The sequence below is a fragment of the Octopus sinensis genome, linkage group LG11 (assembly GCF_006345805.1).
Source record: "Octopus sinensis linkage group LG11, ASM634580v1, whole genome shotgun sequence".
NCBI classification, from domain to species: Eukaryota; Metazoa; Mollusca; class Cephalopoda; order Octopoda; family Octopodidae; genus Octopus; species Octopus sinensis.
This window is the reverse complement of record NC_043007.1, coordinates 12,709,848-12,735,913: the sequence shown is the minus strand read 5'-3', so window position 1 is coordinate 12,735,913 and position 26,066 is coordinate 12,709,848. Positions and strand designations below refer to the sequence as shown.

The 26,066-nt window shown below is 37.0% G+C and overlaps 1 protein-coding gene across 2 annotated transcripts in view; it reads right to left on the bottom strand.

The window, feature by feature from the left end:
* LOC115217499 (protein kinase C and casein kinase substrate in neurons protein 1) overlaps nt 1–26,066 on the bottom strand; it is a 241,944-nt gene that overhangs the window by 34,148 nt on the left and 181,730 nt on the right. The gene's annotated exons all lie outside the window — the stretch shown is intronic.

Below are 26,066 nucleotides of genomic sequence, written 5' to 3'. Positions count from 1 at the left end.
GTCTGACAACTGTCAGATGGAGGATTACCGCAGGACAAATTAAGGTGAGCTGGCATTCATGCTACACAGACATTGAGCTTGGCATTTGGCTTTAAAGATGTTGTGAAGAGGGAGATCAATGTCTTTGCCATTAATCAAACTGAATGGTAGGAAACAGCTGCAGAGAGATTCTTGGAGTTGGCACACTGCCATGGACGAGAAATCAATAAGGGACAATACGATTGAAGTGTGGCAAGCACACTAACAAAACACCTCATACATAAATATACACATTGGTGGGAGCACGCACGCATGTGTCCATGCACGTGTGTATGTATATGTGTGTGTGTGTGCATACCGTATACAGGAATACAAAGCAGCACAGTCAGGTTGCTTTAACCTTTGTTTAAGCATTGGTAAGATCAATATGTGTACCAATGTTACATGTAGGTGCAAATGAAATAGATAGATGTATTATTGTTACGTACTACACTCTCGGAGTGGTTGGCGTTAGGAAGGGCATCCAGCTGTAGAAACACTGCCAGATCTGACTGGCCTGGTGCAGCCTTCGGGCTCCCCAGACCCCAGTTGAACCGTCCAACCCATGCTAGCATGGAAAGCGGACGTTAAATGATGATGATGATGATGATGATTCGTAGATAAAATAGAGAATTTTCTACACACACACACAGACATATACATCATCATTGCTTCAGTGTCTATGCTCACATGGGTCAGAAGGAATTCACCAAGGCAGATATTACCTGCATCTAGTTATGGATAAAATATATACATACTGATGTTACATGTATGTAGGTGCAGATAAGACAGATGTATGAATATATATATATATATATATAATATATATATATATATACACACACACACACACATATACACAAGGGGGTGCTGAAAAATTCCTGGCTTTAAGGGTTTTGTGAAAGGCTTGATTGGAGGCCCAACCTTCTAAGTTCTTTTACAGGGCTTCGAAAAACTTAAGGACCACTGCAATAAGTGTGCAAATATGAGAGGTGTATATGTTGAAGAAAATCATAATTAACTGATCCTCTGGTATTTTTTGTTAGCCGAAGCCAGGAATTTTCCAATATCACCTGTGTGTGTGTGGGTGTGTGTAAGGTGTGATGGGTAAATTGTTGCCATTTTATATTTTTAATTTTGCACGTGCGCATTGTCTTTGATTTTGCAAACCCCACAGTGTAGTAGGGTCAGTTGGGCACTGTCTGTGAGAAAAAACAGCACCATGATGCATTTCACTCTGCTAGAAATTTGGAAACAACATGCTGTACTACTCGGCGTTTGCACTGGGAGTTCCAATATGAACAGTTCAGAGTGTTTGGGTGTCAGTCTAAGGACATGTACCAAAAGTGATAAAAATCAAACATCCAATCAACATCCTTGTGTTTGGAGTGATCACAAGTGATGCCTCCAGACTCAACTTGGAGGCCTCCATCAAGTCCCTGGAGGAGGGAGTGCTGCCCTGAGTCAAGAGGGTGGCTGCTGGAAGACCCTATGTTTGGCAACACGACTCTGCACCATATCACACGAGCAGGAGAACTCAGCCGTGGTTGTCAGACAATTTCTGTAATCATATCACCCCTAACATCTGGTTACCTAACTCCCCAGACCGCAACACCCTTGATTATTATGTGTGGGGCATAGTAGAGCAAGAAACCAACAAAACTCCTTGTAACACCAAAGAAGAACTGAAGGCAAGGATTATGGCAGTATTCACCAACTTAAACAAGGAGACCGTCCAGAAGAGTTGCAGGAGATTCCAAAGTCGTCTGGAGGCTGTGGTTGAAGCCAATGGCGATTTTATTGAATAAATTTACTGTTTAGCATTTCAAGATATTTTTAAAATGTAATTTTGGTAAATATTTCTGCTAAAATGAGATGTCAGTGTTATTTTCAATTTTGCATAATTTAGACAACAGTTTATTAATCACCCTCTCTATCTATCTATATTTCTGACTAATATTGGGTAGATGGAAACTGTACAGAAACTTCATTCTTGTATTTGGGGCACAGAAACCTGTTTCAGTGTGTAGGTAGTAGTCTTAATCCATTTGTGAGTTTAACACTACCCTATATAGTCCTTGGGTGTTTAACAGAGACTTCTCAGTAGCAAGTATTCAGATTGGGTCTCCAGTGTAGAGGTAATACAATATTTTGGTGCTCTGCTCCTTATAGGATTTGCTTTAAGGACCAAGTATTACATTGTGCTCTTGAGCAAGACACATCATTTCATGTTGCTTCAGAGCTACAAAATGGGCACCAACCAACTGCTGGCGCAATCCTCTTCTCCTCCAGTTACCACATTCTCAATGCTCTACTGGATCAAACATGGGAGGACCAAGAGCATCTATGTCAACATGTGACTACTATGTCTAGTGGTGGTCTATCTTTGGGCAGGTCTTGTAAATGTGAACCTTCTCCAGCACTCTCTATACAACCTGGGAGTGCCTGTACCCTTCCCTGCTGCTGTTTAGCAGATTACTGGACCTTCGGGTACCAGGACTAGACTTGGAATGAACACTGGAGCTGTTTCTCATTGCCTTCTCCAGGCAGGTGGGATTTGAACTCTTACTTGTACTTGTGTTGGTGTTCACCCAGGGCAGGTTGAGCTGGCTTTTTCTCAGGTCCTGATGGCATCACAAACCATGGCGACCCACGCTTGACGGTCCTGTGCGAGGTCACTGGAGATAGCGAGCCTTTCGTGGTTCCATTTGCGCAGACCGACCACCCAAATCTTTTCTAACCATGTATATCTTCATTGTTTTAGCATTTACTTTTCAATGCTTGCATGGGTCAGACAAGATTCAGATTTTATTACAGTTGGATGCTCTTCCTGCTGCCAACACTCACTCATTTCCAAGTGAGGTAATATTTCCCTTAGTCTGAATAAGTTTTCACAAAGAAGACTGCAAAGAAATACCTGTTTGTATGACAGTGCAATTTGTCTACAATTAATGCACGATGTCAAAAGATACATGAACACACATAGACATACATATACATATATAAATATATGTACTATAGCCGTCAGTAAATATGACTGAGGGTGTTGTAAACACCTACATTGCTAGAAATAAGAGCTAAACACTCTGCAGTCAAAGCACGTAATTGTATACCTATGTGCTGATAGAGACCATAAACGCCTGAAAACCAGCAGTCGAGATATTTCCAGACTGCTGTCTAAAAGAATTATATAACACACACACACACCCACAAGGTTTCTTTTTGGTTTCTATTTACCAAGTTTAGCTCACAAGGCCTGGCTCTCTAAGTAGAAGACACTTTCCCAAGGTGTTGCACAGTGGGACCAAACCTGAAACCACTGATGAGATTTTGAATCCCAAGCCTAAATACCGCTTGGCATTTTGCTTCCGTGACTCAACTGCCACAAACTATTCTTGAAATGAATCAATATCAAAAGCATAAAGAACGAGGGGCACACGTGTCACAGTTTATGTCGAACAGATGTTGAAATACATATTCTATGTTGATAATGATCAATACTGAACATAAAGGAAGGCAGCAACTCTGAATAAGAACTGATTATAGAGAAAAGGAAACTCTCTGAGCGACAGACAAGCTCTATAGAACTGGTAGCATGATAAAAATGGATCTAGTTCATGCTGTGAAGTGGTTGGTGATAGAAAGGGCATTCAATCATAGATGCTATGTTAAAAATAAAGGGAAATGTACAAAGGAAACATGGGCTTTGAAAGCTGCATCCACACCTATTTGCCAAGCAGGACAGTGATTCTGGATAACAAATGATATAGGGCAGAAGGGATGTTTTTTTGTTTCTATCCAGTTACTGTTTTTCTTTTCTGGTGATGTTGACATGCTAAACTGTATCCAGTTCATGCTGAAAGAGGATACACAACAAAAGAGTCAGCCAGTTATTTTTTGTTGTGTGTGCATGTTCTGTGATGAAATGGAGGACTATAGAAGATGGTGAGACAAATGACAGTAGTGACCAGGGAGGTAAAAAGACTGTTGAAATGAAGGATCACAGCGAGTAGCAAGGCAAGGGACCACGGAGGATAACAAAACAGAACTGGTGGATGGCAAGGTAACAGGCTACACTAAATAATGAGATGAAGGACCATGAGGTGATGAGACAAAGCTTCAGAGTGGTGGAGAGACAAAAGACTGTGATTAGTGGTAAGGCAAATTAATAGAAGCACCTAGGAAGAAGTACACCGAGATACATTTCAAAATATCATGAGAAACTTTGGTCAAATTTTGTAAAACTTTTCAGATGCACATATATATAATTGAGGGCTTGAAAATACCAAACTAGTGCTGTAAAGGTACTTGAAATAATAGCTTGAGGGAAAGGGTGTTGGGACCTGGCAGTACATTCCATTCTTCATGTTTCTCTTGTTTTTGTTTTCTCTGTTGCATGCCAAAGTTTGGAACAATCTTCCACATACAAATAACAACACATTATTTCCATCAATGTTCCAAAGAGTAGAGATATAATGTGCTGAGGTGTTCCTGGTAGCTCAGAATTTTGACATTTTTTCTCTTTTTGTCTTGTACAATATATGTCATTTACTGTTGTATCTGATGTCTAGATTTTGTTGGAGATCACAGATATTTTTGTCTATCTTGACTGTATATCCACTGAGAGTGGCTAACTGTATATTTTTTGTCAAGGCCAACATTATGAGAACCAAAAGTAGGCCCAGAATGGTGCTTTGTGATAGTTCGTTTCTTACCATAGACATTCTAGACATTTCTTTGTACTTGTGACGGCGTTCACCCAGGGCGGGTTGAGCTGGCTTTTTCTCTGGTCCTGACGGCATCACGAACCATGGCGGCCCACGATTGACAGTCCTGTGTGAGGTCACTGGAGATAGCGAGCCATTCGCAGTTCCATCTGCGCAGACCGACCACCTGCGGACCTGATAGTTTGGAGAGGTCCTCCTTTATTGTCGTTGCCCAGGTCTTCAGCTGCCCGCCCGTGCGTTTGCGCCAGCTGGGAAGTGGGAGGTGGGAGGAGGACATCACAAATCAGCTCACCCTCTGGACGCTGGGCTGCATGACTGAACGTGGTTAAGGTGGTACATTCTAGACAGAGGACCATTGGTTATATTTAAATGGACGGGTTTACATAACACATTCTTTTTATAGTTTGCTATATAAGGTTGACTGTAGTAATATCACATGTTTGCCAGTTAAGTTAAAAGTTGCTTTTAACCAGCAAAGTTCCCAAGTCACTTTTAAAGATGCTTTTGCTTAGCATGTACAAATTTTCTCCAAATATATTGGAAAGCAATTATAAATTTGATTTGACACTTCTAATTTAGAAAAGTCAGTGTATATAAGATATTTTCCTGGGAATTCATAGACCAAAATTAGAGGGGCATGTTATATATGAGGGTGTATTATACATAAACAAACATGGTATATAAATAGAAAAGCAGTTTTAAAAATTCATTTTAAGATTAAAAAACAAATGTTAGTCATATTTCAATGTTAAAGAGATTTTATTGCAGTTAGTTTCAAATAACAAAGGAAATACAATAAATAGTACAACATGGTTAAAACTACATTCAACAAATATACTACGAAAGTTGTATGAGGAAATGAGCTTCCTTTGTTTGGAAGTTGTCTCTTGCCTTCTCACACTCAATCACACACACACACACTCTCTCTTTCACAGACACATAATGGTGAAGTAAATTAAGTGTAGGCCGCTGTAATCCATAGCGCAATAATCTCTATCTCTAGACAGGGAACTTATTTGTTCATTGCTATCTATCAAGGGTATTATAGCATCCTGGGTTAGAGTGGCTTGGGTGAGCATAAGAGTTTAGTACCAAGGAAATCCAACTGTGTTTATAGCCGTACTGGCTGTTTCTGCTGGTGGCCGAATTATTTTAAAAGTCATAAAAATATTTGAGACTGAAAATTAGGTAGGATAGCGGTGGCAAGGAGAGGATCTATCTAATGTTTTATACAAAACCATTCATTCTCTGATCAGAATGTACACTGTATATATTTTCCTCCTCTGACAATGACTTGATGCCCACCCCACTTCTTTATTTTATTGCACTGTCTTGACAATGTAGTATGCCACTAATCCCCTTTGGTCCCTAATTATTAAATTCCACGAGTGGAAAGATTAAATTCGGAATGCAAAGACCCAGAAGAAATGCTGCTAAGTATTCTAACGAAGGTGCTAACGATAACAATCCTTTCTGCTGTAGGCACAAGGCCTGAAATTTTGGAAGAGCGGGATAGTTGATCACATTGACACATTCTCTTTACCACCATCAAACCTAAAGATGTGATTTTCCCTCAAAAACATTGTATTATCATTTGAAAGACAATGCTACAATTTCAAAAGCGAACCAGTCAAGAAAAAAACCCCAAAAAAACTGAAAAACACTGACATACAAAAGTTAAACCGGCCATATTTAAAGATCAATGTGTTTGAAAGAAATTTTGATTGTGTAATTAAAACTATTAAGTAACAAAAATATGTTAAGATTGTCTAATCAATATTTTTGAGATGGGGAATTATGTACATTATTTACAATGGACAGACAGGTGTCCTCACCTTGTTTGTTGTTATCACAACGTTTCAGCTGGTGTACTCTCCAGCTTTCATCAGGTGTTCTGGTGGAATTTCAAACCTAACCCTTTATTTGACTAATGGGATAATCTGTTCTCATTCCTAAGGTATTTTTTTGTTGATGTTTTCTGTTGATATTATTTCCCAAGTCCCTGCCTGGGATTGAACTCAGGCAGAGACTTGGGAAATAATATCAGTAGAAAAAAATACCTTAGGAATGAGAACAGAGTGCCCCATTAGTGAAATAAAGGGTTGGGTTCGAAATTCCACCAGAACACCTGATGAAGGCTGGAGAGTACATCAGCTGAAATGTTGCGGTAAGAGTAAACAAGATGAGGACACCTATCCAACAATTGTAAATAATATATTAAAATTTCCATTTATAACTTGTCCATTTGCAAAAGGTTAAAATAATAATTAGTGAAACTTAGTAAACTACTATCATGTACGATTCATTGCAACAAAATATTCTTTTCTACTCTAGGCTCAAGGTCCGGTCGATTAGATCGACCCCAGTATGCAACTGGTACTTAATTTATCGACCCTGAAAGGATGAGAGGCAAAGTCGACCTCGGTGGAATTTGAACTCAGAATGTAAAGACAGACGAAATACCGCTAAGCATTTCACCTGGCGTGCTAACTTGAAACAAAATGTTAACACGGGAATGCTAAGTTTACAGTCGAAAAAAGGTAAATTTATAGAAAAAAATCTACTCCATCTCTTTTGTAAAAAAATCGAATTATTTATAAATACATCTATAAAACTTTTTATAAATGTAATACAAAGGCACTTGTTTGTTGAAAGAACATAAACATGCATCATATATACATACATACACACACAAATTGACTTTAACGAGCAATTTAGCAATAAATATGATATTGGTTTCTAGCATAGGCACAAAGCCAGACATAGAGTATAGTTGCTTACATCAACCCAGTTCTTGCCTGATACTGTATTTTATCAACCCTGGATGGATGAAAGGCGAAGTTGACCCCGATAGGGAAGGCTTAAATTCATAACATAACGACATATTAAACACTACAAAGTAGCTTTGTATGTCACCCTATTGATTTTATCAACACATCTTCCTTACCAATAAATAATATATGAACAACTATAAACAGAAGTGAGACTAATCAGATCCAGATTAATCTAAAACTTGACTCATCTTGAAAAATAAATAAAATTCCTCATAAAACATAACAACAACAATAACAAAATGTTGATTTCCACAATCATAACAATCCTCAAGTTCATATAACGCCTAATATGGGCATATGCCTACTCAACATGCATGGAAATTAAATGGAATAAATGATGATGAACTTTTGAACAAGACCAAGTTTGTTCAGAATAACTAAGAACGAAGGTTCACATATCAGTGAACAAAGAAAGGTCTTGGAGTTGGAACTTTGATGGCTGATATACGTTCTTCTAAGATACTAAACTTTGGTTGTAAATATTGGTAGCGCTTTCCTTGCAGGACTTATTATGCAGGCTCCGTAAAATATATACATAACTTCGTTTTCTATCTATTACATTAAAACTTATGATTAACTTGAAAAAAAAAAAAGAAAAAAAAGACAAGTTTATAAAAATATATGGTTGTGGAATTTAAGATGATACATAATTTCATATAATTCCTTAAACCTTTTCCTTTTAAATAGCAAAAAAGTATGAAAAAATAACAAAGATAACTAGCATGGTTTCTATATAACATTACAGGATTTTTTTTTTTAAATCACCATTACATTTTACTGATTTTCTAATTTAAATAAATTTTTTTATAAATTGAAATTCGATTAAAAAATAAAAAAAACTAACATGAGATTTCCAGAGAACATAAAAGCTATAACAATTATATAATGATCACATACCATAAAGCTAAAACAATTTGTACAGCCTTCTTAATACAGAGAAAACTTTAGAAACTTATACATTCTTGAGATATAATTATAAAGATTCTTTTAACTATGATACAAAGACAAAAAGATCTACATGATAACAACAGCTGGGTAATTAAGCAAGGTTTTCTGTTTTCTTTCATCAAATTTATACCAATATCTCCAAGCAAACTGTTCAGCTCATAGTTTCATAGGCAGCACCAGGCAGTTAGTGAAATGAGAGTTTGTACAAGACTTCACACTAGAATTTCCACGAAAGACTCACTCAATTTGATCCGGATGGTATTCCTGAAGTGAAAAACAGAATGTATGTCACTCCACAAAGAATGAGTCCTCAATGAAAGTCAGTGCAGTTTTGAGACAGATTGCTTAAGAATCAAATTCTTTCCTTTGATGGTTTTCTACTTTGATAAAAATTGCTTTAAGAAACTGTTCCAGCTACTTGCCAAAGGCCAAAGTGACAACACTCCTCTCTCCCTCTTCTTCACTCTCCATTGGAGGCCCAAAATATTAGACTCTATATTACTAATGGCAATTGAACTTAACAAATATTGCAAACCATCACCAGTTACTTAATCATTTAAAAAACTAATCCTTCAATTTAATTTACCAATTTCATTAATTCTATTTTACTAGATTGGTATGACATTAATTAAAAAAATGTTCAATAAATTGTAAGGGAGTAATTATTTTTAGCCCCAGTTCAGCTCTGATTAAGCAGGTTTATGATCATTCCAGCCTTGATAATCTTGTCTTTTTAGGGGTAGCTAGTAAAAGGGTAAAGACCCTCTTTGGTCATGAATGACCATGGGATTGCACCTAGAAAGTTCCCTTCGGAGGCACAAGTTTGGGCAAGATTGTTTAAAGAAGACCAGTGGTTGTCCATGCACACCAACCTCCCCTCTCCACACCACCGATGTTATCCAAGGGAGAGGCAAAGGGGCCAATACAGCTTGGTACCAGTGACGTCACAACTCATTTCTACAGCTGAGTGAACTGGAGCAATGTGAAATAAAGTGTCTTGCTCAAGAACACAACACACAGCCTGGTCCAGGAATTGAACTCACTACCTTATGATGGTGAGCCCGACATTCTAACCACTGAGCCATGTGCCTTCACTATACTGGTAGCTAGTATTAAATTATTTTATGTGTCCTTCACTTTTTCCTTTTAAGATGGTGAGACCATGTAAAAAATAGCATTGTCTTCTTTTCATTATTATTTCTCAGTAGTGAAAGACAAAATTTAATATTTTAAATATCTGTAATGTAGTAGATGAATTATTAGTTGTTAGAACAGTGAAATTATAATTGGAGCAGCTGTTATTATAAAAAGTGTTAGGTGTTAACCAGGTAGAAAAGAACACTAGCAAAACACTACAATGATGTGGAGGTGATTAATAAAAAGCAGAAAAGAAATCCATACAATAAAAATTAAAACTGGACTTTCAATATTTTTCACAAGAACACTAGGAAATGGTAGTATGGATTGAAGTTTGGTATGAAATACTAGTAACAGAATGCTCCAGCGTCAAGCAGAAAACAAACAAACCAATCAAGAGACAAATCTAATTGATTCCAAGTCACTTCAATTAATTGCTGTAGACCTAAAAATTATTAAGATAATCTTTGTAATCTACAACGGTTAAGAAAATGAATTTAAAACAAAAAGCCAGACCAAGTGTGTTGTTACCCTTTCTATTAACAATAACCTCATAACCCTAATAGGGACATGTTTTCAAGAAGAATGAAATATTTTCTTAAATTTTGAAAACTAACCAATAAAGAGAAGAAAAATTTCCATGGGATATTAAATTACTTGATACACACACACTGTCCATGTTCCATTGGTTGGACAGTTTAGCAGTATTTTTCAGATCCAAACACAGCATCAAACCCCAATGCTTTCTTTGGAATGGTTTCTGTGGTTGGGTGTTCTTCCTAAAGCCAATCAATTTTACAGCATGTGCTGGGTACTTTTACCATGGAGCCAACACTAGTAAAGTTGCCACATAGTTGGCAAGACTAAGATCCCCTTTGATTGAGTGGGGCTAGAGTAAAGAGAGAAGGTAACTATGGGATGAAGATTTAAAGTGTGAGAGTAAGGGAGCAGAGCAGAATGGATTTCTTGCTGCAGAGGAGCTACATAGCTATTTATATTATAAAGAAAGACAGATAGATAGATAGATCGATAGATAGATCGATAGATAGATAGATAGATAGATAGATAGATAGATAGATAGATAGATAGATAGATAGATAGATAGATATGCTAAATAGATAGATAGATAGATAGATAGATAGATAGATAGATAGATATGCTAAATTTTAAAGCAAATTTCAAAATAATAATGAAATATTTACCAATTGAGGGAATCAATACTGAGAGTAAAGTCAAATCTATTATAATCTATGTTGGTTGGTACTTTAAATTTTGCTTGGTATCTTTTTCAGATGAATTAGTTTAATAAGCTACCAGGTGAAATAAAGTCCCAGAAGTCTCAAGCAACACAGACTATATATATATATATACACACACACACAAAATTTAGAGGACTGACCACAAAAAAGTGGACAGCCTATATGCTAAACAGACATCAAATCTTCATTACCACGAAGAATAAAAATCAATCGTTTTTTTATTTCATATATTTTCATTTGTCTTGCTTATTTTTACATTTTGGTTTTGTGCTGAGATTTTTCTTGAGAACACATTCTTCGTGGTAATGAAGATTTGATGTCTATGTTTAGCATATAGGCTGTCCACTTTTTTGTGGTCAGTCCTCTAAATTTTGTATGTAAAACAATTTTTAATCTTTGGATTTTTAAATATGCTAAGCCACTGGTTTTAATTGATTGATATTAATTTCTACCCTTATTTAATCTTATATATATATACATATATATATATTAAAATATCACTCTTTTACAATTTCATCTGATAATAGTAAAATTTGAGAATCAAAAAAGAGTTTTTTTAAGTAGAAAATAGAAAAAGTACTACAAATATACTAAAAATCAATAAAATTATTTAGCATCAACCAAAGAGAGATTGGGAATGAAATCTGTCTGGACTCGACACTAAAATTTCAGGAAGCATTTTTTTTTTTTTTTAATGGTTGAAGAAGTATAGTTAATTATCTAAATTACAAAATTATGAACACAATAAGTATGAATGATAGATAAATAATCTGACTCAAATTCTGCACTGATTTTAGAATAATTTAAAACAAAAGACAAAAAAAACACAAAAAGTAAATAAAAGTGAAGGAAACAGAAGTGAGAGTAACTAAGGCCAGTGAAACTAAGTGGTGTATTTTGCCGCAAAAAACAAACAACTGAATACAGTCAGGGGGGAAAAAATTATGGCTAAGTGACAACAAACCTGTGACCACAAACAATAGACAGACAGACAGACACGTAAACTACCAATATTTGAAACTATTAACTAATCATGTAAGAAACAAGCTGGAATATATTCGATAATAAAATATTTACTGCTATGGCTTTAGCCAGAGGAGTAAGGGTAGAACACGTGAATAACCTTTTTGTCAGAAGCACTGAGATTTAGTGAGAGGAAGGGAGTAAGTTATACAAAGACTGAAGATGTAACATGGAGCTTATAACAGTGGACTGTCCCAGAGGTGGCCAAAGGTTAGGTGGTAAACTGATTAAGTTGACCAATACAAAAACAAGAATGGACCCTCTTTAACAGGTTTACACACAGTTTCCCTCAACGAAATTTAATTCACAAGGCTTTGGTCAACCTGAGGCCATTGCAGAAGATATTTGTCTAAAGTGCTACGCAGTGGAATTGAACTCAGAGCAATGCAGTTACAAAGAAAACTTTTAAAAGCATACAGCCATATCTGCAGCACCGCAACTATCGCCTGGTTTTAAAAAGCATTCAAAACACATTTTAGAGCAGACTTTTGTTAAACTATATTACACTGACACTATTTTTAGTATATATTTTTGAGGGTGTCATAAAGCTGTGACCCAAACACCAAGGATACTGGACAAACAATCAAAACGTTAGTACTTTATTATTGATGTAGGCATAGGGGTGGCTGTGTGGTAAGTAGCTTGCTTACCAACCACATAGTTCCGGGTTCAGTCCCACTGCATGGCACCTTGGGCAAGTGTCTTCTACTATAGCCTCGGGCTGACCAAAACCTTGTGAGTGGATTTGGTAGATGGAAACTGAAAGAAGCCCGTCGTATATATGTATATGTGTGTGTATATATTTGTGTGTCTGTCTCCCCAACATCGCTTGACAACCGATGCTGGTGTGTTTACGTCCCCGTAACTTAGCGGTTCGACAAAAGAGACAGATAGAATAAGTACTAGGCTTACAAAGAGTAAGTCCTGGGGTCGATTTGCTCAATGAAAGGCAGTGCTCCAGCATAGTTACAGTCAAATGACATAAACACACCGACATCGGTTGTCAAGCGATGGTTGGGGGGACAAACACTGACACACAAACATCCATACATATATACGACAGGCTTCTTTCAGTTTCCGTTTACCAAATCCACTCACAAGGCTTTGGTTGGCCCTTGGCTATAGTAGAAGACACTTACCCAAGGTGCCACGCAGTGGGACCAAACTCAGAACCATGTGTTTGGGAAGCAAGCTTCTTACCACAGAGCCAATATATATATATATATATATATATATATTATATATATATATATATATATCTTTATTTATTTTCAGCACATAATATGACATGATGAAATTATGTTTCATATTTTCAACTAGAAACTCTCCTAAATTGTTCTTGTTCAGCTCAAGGTCAACTCCAATCTAGCAGACTTATGATCAAATGTATTTCAGATGTGACCACCCCATGGTTGGTTTTTTAAAATTTATTTTATAGATTTCAGACAGTACTGAATGTAGCCTTCCTTATTTTAAAGTGGCAGCAAGGGTATAATCTATGTGCCATTGGTTACTAGTTCTTGCAAATCAAGCGATGATTGGGAATGTAGACATCCGGTACATTGTAATTACAATGTACTATAAGCTAATTAAACAACATCAGTTTTTACTTATTTCATATTTAATGGCAGCTTGGAACTGATCTGCTTGAGTTATGTTAAATTTTCTCATAGATCATCAGAAGTATACACTTGAGAATATTTTCATCATCATTATTATTGTTGTTGTTAATATTACATTATATTCTGAGTTCAAATTCTGCCAAGGTCAACTTTACCATTCATCCTTTCAGGGTTGATAAAATAAATACCAGTTGTGTACTAGGATCAATAGACTTTCCCCCCACTTCCCTGAAATTGCTGCCCTTGTGTCAGAATTTGAAATCATTATTATCACCGTTATTATACAAAGTGGCAAGTTTGCAGAATCATCAGAGAATCACACCAAGTTCCATGCAATATTTCTTCCAGACCTTTACGTTCTGAGTTCAAATCCTGCTGAGGTCAGCATTGCTTTCCATCCCTCCCAGGTCAATAAAATATAGTATCAATCAAGCACTGGAGTTGCTAAAATCACCTGACACCTCCTCCTCAAACTTGCTGGCCTTGTACCTAAATCAGAAGCTATTATTATTATTGTTGTTATTACTATTGAATAAAAGAGCAGTGCATGCCTTGAAAGTGACACTAGGACATAAATATACCCCTCGTGATTAGCCATCTGATAAGGGTACACCAAGCACATGCATCACAACACCATGTGTACAACATGGTGTTTTCATATCAAGATAAACAGTGCATGACCTTACAGTTGGGACCCAATTAGAATTTTCTCCAGTTCAAGTATCCCCACTCAAGAGGTCCCTGAATAAGGCTGATGAACAAAATACCCATATTTCCAGATGTGAATTATTCAAACCCCTAAAGAATTCCTCTCAACATATAGCTATGACACTCCCCCACTATTCCTGCTAGTCAGCCACTAAGGGACATGCTCAACTGTTTAAGGTCAAGCAACTGACAAGCAAGTCTGTGGTGTTGAGCAGAATATTTTTTGTAGTCCATCTTTTAAACCAAGACAAAGCATGTACATGATAACACGTCTGACCAGTTAAGATCGGAAACCATGAGAGCCTACAAAGGTGATGGATTGGCAGAATTGTTAGTGTTTGAGTATTTCTTCAGGCTCTTTACAGTTTAACTTCATATTTCAATGAGGTCAGCTGTCATCCTTGAGGACATGATAAAAACTCACAGTCAAATACTAGGACAGAGCAAAGCTGTCGGTACTGACAAATTCCAACCCACAAAATTACTGTCCTTTTTACCTTTATTAGAAATCTTGTTATTGTTAAAATCATTGGCGCATCAGACAAAATGCTTAGTTCAAATTCCACTGAGGTTGACACTGCTTTTCATCCTTTCAGGACCACTGAAACGAGTACCAGTTGAACACTAGGGGTCGATGTAATTGTTTAGGACTCCCTAATTGATTACATCAACCCCAGGATTATTATTATTAAGGTGGTGAGCTGGCAGAAACGCTAGCATGCCGGGTGAAATGCTTAGCGGTATTTCGTCAGCTGCTACATTCTGAGTTCAAATTCCGCTGAGGTCGACTTTGCCTTTCATCCTTTTGGGGTCGATAAATAAGTACCAGTTACGCACTGGGGTCGATATAATCGACTTAATCCGTTTGTCCTTGTTTGTCCCCTCTGTGTGTAGCCCCTTGTGGGCAGTAAAGAAATAAATGTTAGTATGTCAGACAAAAATGTTTAGTGGTATTTGTTTCAGTTTTACATTCTGAGTTCAAACTCTGCTGAGGTTGACTACCTTTCATCTTTTAGGGGTTGATAAAATAAATACCAGCTGAGCACAAGGGTCAATGTAACTGACTATTCAATCTGTAAAAACTGCTGGTCTTGTGCCAAAATTTTAAACATTCTTCTTCTTCTTATTATTATTATTAAGGCAGCAAGTTGGCAGAATCGTTAGCATACCGGGCAAAATGCTTAGCAGCATTTCATGTCTTTATGATCTGAGCTCAAATTCTGTCGAGGTCGACTTTGCCTTTCATCCTTTTGGGGTTGATAAATTAAAGTATCAGTGAAACACTGGGGTCGATGTAATTGGCTAGTCCCCTCCTACAAAATTTCAGGCTTTGTGCCTTTAGTAGAAAGGATTATTATTATTATTATTATTATTATTCAAATAATTTCAAATTAAAACTTCAGTGAACCTATCAGCTCTTTCTGTGTGCGTATGACCATTAATAAAATGTGCCGACACAATCTAGTGTACACAGAGAACAGAACGTCCACAAAGAAACACAAGATATTTGAAATTGGGTTTAAAACACACTGAAAACAAAAAAGATAGTACACATATAAATCACCAGTAACTCAATAAAACTGTAACAGGAATACTTCTCAGTACACGTGTAGAGAGTGATTTTATAAACACACCAGAATTTCTGGCTTTGAGGCTATGGACAGTGAGTGAAAAGCTTGGGGGCCGACTAATAAGATAAACTGACTTTGTGAATGTGCAGAGTAATTTCTAAATGATGTTGGAATGGTTGGAAAGAACATCAAGGAGATGGTGTACAGAAAAGAGGAAAAAATAGGGCACCAAGATAAATTAAAATAACTTTATAAACAATGTGGGGTGGTTGTATATCCTACACCACACGCACCCCGTACATATGAAACATTAAGTTTATTATTTAATAACTCTTCGGTATATAATAAAGCAAAAAAGGGATGGACTGTTGAGGATAAAGGAAGTTTGAGAAAACAGAAGTGGCATTGGTGTATGATGAGAGTGAAAGGTGAGAATATATTTCAAATACTTGAGTAGAGATAAAAAAAGTGTTAACAAACAAAAAAGACATTTATTTCAGAGGAAGAAGTCTTATTGTCCAAACTTGACTGACCCATAAAAATGGGGGGAAAATGGAATGTCGAAAATTTACAGCTTATGAGTATATTAACAATGATGACAATGGCAATTGTTGTTGTAAAATGCTATCTAACTTGTCATATAATTTGCTAGCAATGGTTCACATTATGTCCCATGATGGTCTTTTGCTTTTTTTTTTTAGAGGGGAGGGGGTTGCCTTTTTTAACTGAGATAAAAAAATAAAATAAGATTAATAAGCTAGTCTTTCAAATATGCAACAAGTATGACTAGAGTACATAATAAAAAAAAAGTCTGTCTTCTTGTGACTAAAAATAGTTTTTAATTTTGTGTGAACAAAAAAATGAGGATTAAAACTAGGACAGAACTTTATTATATAATAATGTTGTTAATATTGGGTTTGTGCATATTTATTGTGGCTTTTTTTCAACAAAAACAACATGTAACAAAAACATCTTTAAATGATTATTCTGGAGCATATTCATCATCTACTTCAATTACTGCTTCCCTAATTTGCTTGGCAGACAGTCAGACTGTCATTTAAAGATGTTTTTGTTAAGTATTGTTATTGTTTCAGCTGAATAAAATTTGTTGAAAAAAGCCGCAATAATTATGCACCAACCCAATAGTTTCAAATTTTGGCACAAAGCCAGCAATGTCTGGGAAAGGGGCAGGTCCAGTGTCTGACTGGTGTTTATCTTACTGACCCTGAAAAGATGAAAGGCAAAGTCGACCTCAGCAGAATTTGAATTTCAAACATTAAGGACAGACAAAATGCTCACTGGCTAACGATGCTTAGCAGTATTTCATCTGCCGTTAGGTTCTAAGTTCAAATTCGGCCAAGGTCGACTTCGCCTTTCATCCTTTCGGGGTTGATTAAATAAGTACCAGTTATGCACTGGGGTCAATCTAATTGACTTAATTCCTTTGTCTGTTCTCGTTTGTCCCCTCTATGTTTAGCCCCCACCCCACCCCCGCGGGCAATAAAGAAATAAATAATAATAATAATAATAATGGTTTCAAATTTTGGGACATGGCCAGCAAGTTTGAGGGAGAGGATAAATTGATTACACTGACCCCCAGGGCTCAACTGGTACTTATTTTATAGATTCCGAAAGAATGAACGGCAAAGTCAACTTTGGTGGAATTTGAACTCAAACTGTAAAGACAGATGAAATACTGCTAAGCACTTTACCCGGCATATTAATGATTCCACCAGCTTGATGCCATAATAATAATAATAATAATAATAATAATAATAATAATAATAACAACTTTTTGGGCCACAAGGGCTAACATAAATCAAAACATTGAAGGACAACACGAGACAAAGGTCCGTGTAAACATTTCATAACAAAATTAAAAAATGTAATAAGTAGAACTCCCAATAGGAGGCGGCACTTTAAAGGTTACTCATGGAAAAACCCATAAAAGCCACAAGTGTCTGGTTAACAGGGCAAGAGCTTTTTCTCTTTTTAAACCTTTTGTTTTTTGCAGGTGTAATCTCAGAATTGGTCCATCCATACTGGCCATTTTCCCAACATCCACCCATTATAATAATAATAAAGTGAAAAAATAAAAATGACAAAAGAATGTTGAAATTGACTATATGAATGCTTAAACTGAAAGATTTAGGTTATGTCCACTCATTCACAAATTAATGCTTAAGCTGGTAGAAATGTTAGCATGTCAGACAAAATATTTTACATGTCTCCCAGCTCTTTACATTTTGAGTTCAAATGTCAGTGAGGTCAACTTTACCTATTTCTTTACTACCCACAAGGGGTTAAACACAGAAGGGACAAACAAGGACAGACAAACGGATTAAGTCGATTACATCAACCCCAGTGCATAACTGGTACTTATCTAATCGACCCCGAAAGGATGAAAGGCAAAGTCGACCTCGGCAGAATTTGAACTCAGAACGTAACGGCAGACGAAATACCTATTTCTTTACTACCCACAAGGGGCTAAACACAGAGAGGACAAACAAGGACAGACAAACGGATTAAGTCGATTATATCGACCCTAGTGTGTAACTGGTACTTATTTAATCGACCCCGAAAGGATGAAAGGCAAAGTCGACCTCGGCAGAATTTGAACTTAAAACGTAGCGGCAGACGAAATACCACTAAGCATTTCGCCCGGCGTGCTAACGATTCTGCCAGTTTGCCGTCAGGTCAACTTTACATTTCACCCTTTCAGGTTTGATAAAGCAATGTGTCTCTGTAATCAACCAACCCCACCCTTAAACCTGCTGGCCTTGTGCCAGAAATTTGGAATTTTTTATCATTATTATTATTATTATTATTATTATTATTATGATAGTGATCTTTTCCTCTTCCAACTTTCAGATTGCCTTTTCTTGTTGAGTGTCTTCCCAACACTCAGGGCACAGAAACTCACTGTATACATTGATAGGCTATTAAAATAAACACACCAGATTGTTCATTTACAAAGTGAAGTTGGTGGTGGTGGGGTGGGGCAAGAAAAATGTAAAAAACAGATTACATGGGTCGTAATTGTTCTCACAGCAACAATGCTCTTTTCAATAAGAATGAGTGAGATGACTCTTTTACTTGTTTCAGTCATTTGCCTGTGGCCATGCTGGAGCACCGCCTTTAGTCGATCAAATTGACCCCAGGACTTATTCTTTGTAAGCCTAGTACTTATACTACTGGTCTCTTTTGCTGAACTGCTAAGTTACGGGGACGTAAACACACCAGTATCGGTTGTCAAGCAATGTTGGGGGGGGGACAAACACAGGCACACAAACACACACACACACATACATACATATATATATATATATATATATATACACACACATACATATATATGATGGGCTTCTTTCAGTTTCCGTCTACCAAATCCACTCACAAGGCTTTGGTCAGCCGAGGCTACAGTAGAAGACACTTGCCCAAGGTGCCACGCAGTGGAACTGAACCCGGAACTAAGTGGATCATAAGCAAGCTACTTACCACACAGCCACTCCTGCCTATGAGGATGAAGATTTTAAAATGGAAATGAGTAGCATACAAGGAGAGATGGAATTGTGAAATATTAGACCTAAATTGTTAATTCTTAACAAACTTGTTATAATATACAAACGTAACGTTGGTTCAACATTGGTTATAAAATCTGGGGCCTGCTAATCAAAGAAGATTCTTCCACATGTCTTCTTAATTTGGTTCTACTTTCCTTAGATACCGAAATTGCAAATGATGCTTTTTTTTTTTTGTTTTGCTTTAATATGGATAATGTTTCAACCACGTGAAACATTATCTATGGAGGTTGTGAAATAAAAATCCACTATTAACTCTCCAATGATGTTAGATAATAACATTTTACTGGCCTAAGAGAAAAATTAATTAAAAGATAATACAGGAAAAGAAAAAAAAAAGATAAGCTTAATCCAAGATTATCAAGCCTCACTAATCTCTTCAGAATAAAAATAAGCTAAATGAGAATAGTAAAAACAAAATTCATGGATATTCATAAAATAGGTGCAGGCATCAGATATCAACCTTATGGTTTTGGGTTCAACCCCCACCTGTGGTACCTTGGGGAAGTATCTGCCACTGCAGCACCAAACCAATGCCTACTAAGTGAATCCAGTAGGCAGAAACTGTGTGTGTGTATGTGAGAGAGAGAGAGAGAAAGGAGTAGTAGAGCAGAACAGATTTCTTGTTGCAGAGGAGCTACATAGCTACTTACATTATATACATAAAGATAGATATGTTAAATTGAGGTTATTATTTTAAAGTAAATTTTGAATTTAAAAAAAAACCATAAAAACCACCATAAATGTTTTTATGTTCAGTTCAATGCATTAAAGTTAGTTTTGCTGACTTAAAATCATCTTGGGTGTACAGGTTTCATTGAGGGTGGGAATTAGATTTTTATGGTTGGTTGTTATGGAAAAGTGTTTTTGAAAAATTTTGATTGACTAAATTTGAGGTTGTTGTTATTGTTTAAAATTCATTCATGCATGTAGAAGTTTGTTAACAAGATTGTGGGTGTTTCTCTTTTGTTAGGTAGACACCAGGTGTGACTATTTTTGTTGCTTTTGGTATTATTGGATTTAATCAAAGGTACAAAGTCAAGTATTTAAGCCCTGAGTAATTGGGTGTGTCTACTTTTCTTCACAAAACAATGAAGGGGTATGATAAGGGTGGGTCTCATTTTTACTAATTGTTGTCATTTAGGGTATTTCCTGTTGTCATATGTAAGGTTGGTGTTATTAGTCAGGTATGTCATGGATTTGTTAGTACAGAATATAGTTTCTCTTGTACTTTGATGTTCACAAAGGTATTTGAGCAAAGGTTGTATGCTTACGTGTTTCTCTCTAAGTGATTGGCTGTTCTATAAGGGTAATATAATACGCGGGTGAATATTATTGATCTTATACAGAGAGGAGTTCCACATGCATGTCCTGCCCTGGAAATGTACCCTATTGTAGAATAACAGGTGGTAGCCAAAGAATGACTCAAGAGCTCTTAGATGCATGTTACAGGCTTCTTTCAGTTTTCATCTATGAAATCCACTCACAAGCTTTAGTTGGCCCAAGGCTATAGTAGAAGACACTTGCCCAAAGTACGACACGGTGGGACTGAACCCAGAACCATGTGGTTGGGAAGCAAGCTTCTTACCACTCAGTTCAACTCTGCCATGTGATACTTTGGGCAAAAATGAGTTGTACCTGTATTTGAAAGGGCCAACCTTGTCAAATTCTGTGTCATGCTGAATCTCCCTGAGAACTACATTAAGGGTATGTGTCTGTGGAGTACTCAGCCACATGCACATTAATTTCACAAGTAGGTTGTTGCATTGATCAGATCAACTGGAACCCTCATCATCGTAACCGACGGAGTGTCAGTTATTGTTAAGAAATACCATTTACCTGTTTCAGTCATTTAACTGTGGCCATGCTGGGGCACAACCCTAAAGTGGTTTAGTCAAACAAATCAACTGCAGGATTCTTTTTTTTCCTTTATAAGCCCAGCACTTATTCTATCAGTCTCTTTTGCAGAACCAGTAAGTTACAGGGACGTAAATAAACCAACACCCATCATCAAGCGGTGGTGGGGGACAAACACAGATACAAAAACACACACATGGACTTCTTTCAGTTTCCATCAACCAAATCAACTCACAAAGGCTGTATCAGAAGACACTTGCCCAAGGTGCCACGCAGTGAGACCGAACTCGGGGCCATGTGGTTGGGAAGCAAGTTTCTTACCCACAACCACGCCTACACCTATATATGTATACATTTATGTTTTACTTAGTCATTGGACTGTGGTCATGCTGGGGCACCACATTGAAGGGTTTTAGTTGAACAAACTGACTCCAGTATTTATGTTCTTTGAAGTGTGGTAGTCATTCTAACACTCACTTTTGTCAGACTGCTAGAGTTATGGGGACGTAAGCAAACCAACATTGGCTGCCAAATGCTGGGGATGAGCAACAAAGACACACACACACATAGACAGGCTTCCACACAGTTTCCATCGACCAAGCTCACTCATAAAGCATTGGTCGACGCTGGGCCATAGTAGAAGACTCTTGCCCAAGGTGTTGCATAGTGGGGTTTGAACCCAAAACCACATGGTTGCAAAGTGAGCTACTTAATTACATAATCATAGCTGTGCCTACATTATGTTAATCTATATTTGACAAACATCATCGATTTTTGTTTTTTGTTTAGTTGTTATACTGAAGTATGTGTGTGTGTGTGGGTGTATATGCAATTATATTAGTGTTTATATCAAGTTGTATATAAAAACAAATTAACATGAAACTGAAAGGTTATTCAATAATTTTTAGTAGAATACAGAATTATTAACTTCTATAAGGAAACGGTCGAGATTGACAGTGACTTCAAAGTTTTCACTTGCACGCTTGATCAGGCTGTCAACCTCAGCCCTTTCTTTGTAAGAGTGTGTATGTGTATGTATGTATCATATATATATATATATATATATATATATATATATATATATATATATATACACACATACATATTTATAGGTTTGGTAATACAAACAAGAAAAATGTAACTCAACAGTGTGTGTGTGTGTTTATTTTTATTTCAATCTGCAGAAGTTACAAAGTGATTCAAAGGCTAAGAGTTTAATGCGTGTTTGGTAAGCAAGTTCCACATATAGGCGCAGGAGTGGCTGTGTGGTAAGTAGCTTGTTTACCAACCACATGGTTTCGGGTTCAGTCCCACTGCGTGGCACCTTGGGCAAGTGTCTTCTACTATAGCCTCAGGCCGACCAAAGCCTTGTGAGTGGATTTGGTAGACGGAAACTGAAAGAAGCCCGTCATATATATGTATATATATATATGCATGTGTGTGTTTGTCCCCCTAGCATTGCTTGACAACCAATGCTGGTGTGTTTATGTCCACGTTACTTAGCAGTTCGGCAAAAGAGTCCGATAGAATAAGTACTGGGCTTACAAAAGAATAAGTCCCGGGGTCGAGTTGCTTGATTAAAGGCGGTGCTCCAGCATGGCCGCAGTCAAATGACTGAAACAAGTAAAAGAGTATATGAAACTTTCAGCCTTTGAGTCACTTTTTTCTACTGATTAAAACTAAACAGGACAATGTACAACATACGTACGTAGGTGAGCATACATGTATTCAATCTTATTCTGCCTCCTGGAATTGGATATACATGCCAAAGAAATTTTAAGCAAAGAGAAAATTGCCAATACAACGATACACATGAGAGAAGATAATGTGAGAAGCCACCAAATGTCATTTTCAGATGACCTGTTTTTGCTTTGTGAAAAAAACTTATAAAACATAATGCAGAATGGAAGAGACATGTTAGCCATTCAGAAACACACAAAGACCGTTAATGTCACTAAAAAATTTATTGTTTGTAATGTGGTGTCAGCATTCTTGTCATTTGAAACTGTGATTTTGACACCACATTACAAACAATGAATGTTTAAGTGAAGCTTACATTTCTAAATGGATAATGTTTTCTCTTCCATACAGCAATTCGTTTTAGTTTCAACACAGTCTCAGATCAGAAGACTTGCCATGCAAGTACATCTCCGTGATACAAATATGTACTTTAAAATAATAAATAAACATTTTGATTTCTTTAGAAGAATGTGATCAGTCAACAAATATTTCTGACAGAAAAAAGCTAGTTGTTTTTTTGTTGTTTTTTTTTATATGTTATGATGCATGCACAACCTGAAAATTATTGAAAAGAGGAAAATATCTTAAGAATTCAATCAAGCCATCAAATAAGTTTTAAACCACCATAAACCATGGCCCCTTTAACAATTTCAACCATATGAGAATGAATTACAACTCAATAATTCAATAATAAAACTCTAAGATACAAAAGATTCACAGACAGTAAGCCTATCAAGCAATGATTCTCATCATCAGCTGCCTAATGGATATTACTATGGTTTCGACACCTGGGCATAAACATTTGGTCAGACTTCTTTCAGTTCCTGTCTACCAAATCCAAGGCTGTATTGGAAGACACTTGGCCAAGGCACCACACAGAGGAAGTGAACCTGAAACCACGCAGTTAGGAAGTGAACTTATTAACCACAAAGCTCAACTGGCACCTCATACATACACACACACATTTCTTTTATTCTTTTGTTTGTTTCAGTTATTGGACTGCAGCCATGTTGGGGCCACCACTGTGAAGGGCTTAGTTGATCACTCCAGCCTGCTCTTTATTCCATTGGTCTCTTTTGCTGAACTGCTAAGTTAAATGTACATGAGCAAACCAACACTGACTATCGAGTTGGGGTGTTGGGTATGGTTTGAGTTGACCAACTTCATTCACAGGATACTGGTCACCTCGCGGTCTTACAAGAAGACACTCATCCAAGGGGTCATACAACAGGAGTGAACCAGAAACCATGTGGTTGCAAAGCAAACTTCTTAACCACATGGCCACTACACACACAGACAGTATTCAACAAAGTATATCAGCAAAGGTTTTAAATATCATCATCATCATCGTTTAACGTCCGCTTTCCATGCTAGCATGGGTTGGACGATTTTGACTGAGGACTGGCGAACCAGATGGCTGCACCAGGCTTCAATCTTAATCTGGCAGAGTTTCTACAGCTGGATGCCCTTCCTAACACCAACCACTGCGAGAGTGTAGTAGGTGCTTTTTATGTGCCACCGGCACGGGGCCAATCAGGCGGCACTAGCAACGACCTTACTCGAATCTTTTTAAAACATAGGTAAAAAAATTGAAGAACTAGTAGCACCCTTCTGAACACTCATTGTTAGGAGCCCAGGATAGCATGATTGGCTTATTGGAAATCTTTAACCAATGACATATTTCCTAAACTGTAATAAAATAATTAAATATTAGCCTTTCTTTTAGTATACAATTAGAATTTGCCTCTATCAAGACTAACGAATGTATGTGTGTGTGTGTGTTTATAGCTTTGTTTCTTTGCACTAACATTGTTCAGCTGCCAGAGACAATGTTTATGTTCCTTGTAAACACAAAGGTTCAAAAGCTCAGTAGTTCATATGAAGTTGTGGTATAAAAGATGTGCTTCAAAACAAGAACTGAAGTCAGGAAGAGTATGAGACCACAAACTATTGCCTTCTCTAGTTTAGTCCGTCTCATGCCAGTATGGAATAAAATATGCAGCTGTTATATACTTTTGGACCTTGGGGGAGAAAAGTTTTAAAAAATTATTCAGAATAAATATACTATATACCAAAGTAAAGGACCAGTGTTAATGAGAGCAACTACATAAAAATCTATACCTATGTAAAACCACAGAGACTCTTTTACTTATTTCAGTCATTCGACTGTGACTATGCTGGAGAACCGCCTTTAATCGAGCAAATCGACCCCCAGGACTTATTCTTTGGAAGCCTAGTACTTATTCTATCGGTCTCTTTTGCCGAACCGCTAAGTTACGGGGATGTAAACATACCGCCATCGGTTGTCAAGCAATGTTGGGGGACAAACACAGACACACAAACATATACACACACACATATATATACATATATACGACGGGCTTCTTTCAGTTTCTGTCTACCAAATCCACTCACAAGACTTTGGTTGGCCCGAGGCTATAGTAGAAGACACTTGCCCAAGGTGCCACGCAACCATGTGGTTGGTAAGCAAGCTACTTACCACACAGCCACTCCTGCGCCTATTTATACTTCAGTAAGTAGGCAAGTGTGGGTTTGCTTTCCAACCACAGGACTTCTGCTTTGTCTTACTAAAAGGCATCTAAGTCAAGTGTCTTCTAATATCATTCTGAGCTGACCAAAGCTGTGTGTGTGTTTGTTTACATCTGCGTTCTACAAAAGCAATGAGCATTGTTGTTGCCATGTCTCCTGTCAAGAAATTATCCACTCCTTTGAAGATTTGTGAAATAAAAGGTCCTTTACTTGAAAATTAGATAAGGGTTAGTGACAGGAAGGGCATGAGACTGTAAAGCAATGCCTCAATAATACATTTGTCTAGCCCATTCTAGCATGGAAAAAGGAGATGTGAAACGGACAAACAAAACCAGCAAACTATATGATCCTCAGTATTAAAAAAAAACTGCTTCACTGAATTTTCAGACTAACAAAAAACATAGTACTAATAGCATTCAGTATATCTTAACGCGGATATACAATAGAAAGCCACAAAACTGTGGTATTTGTCTAAAGAAAGCATCTTGTAT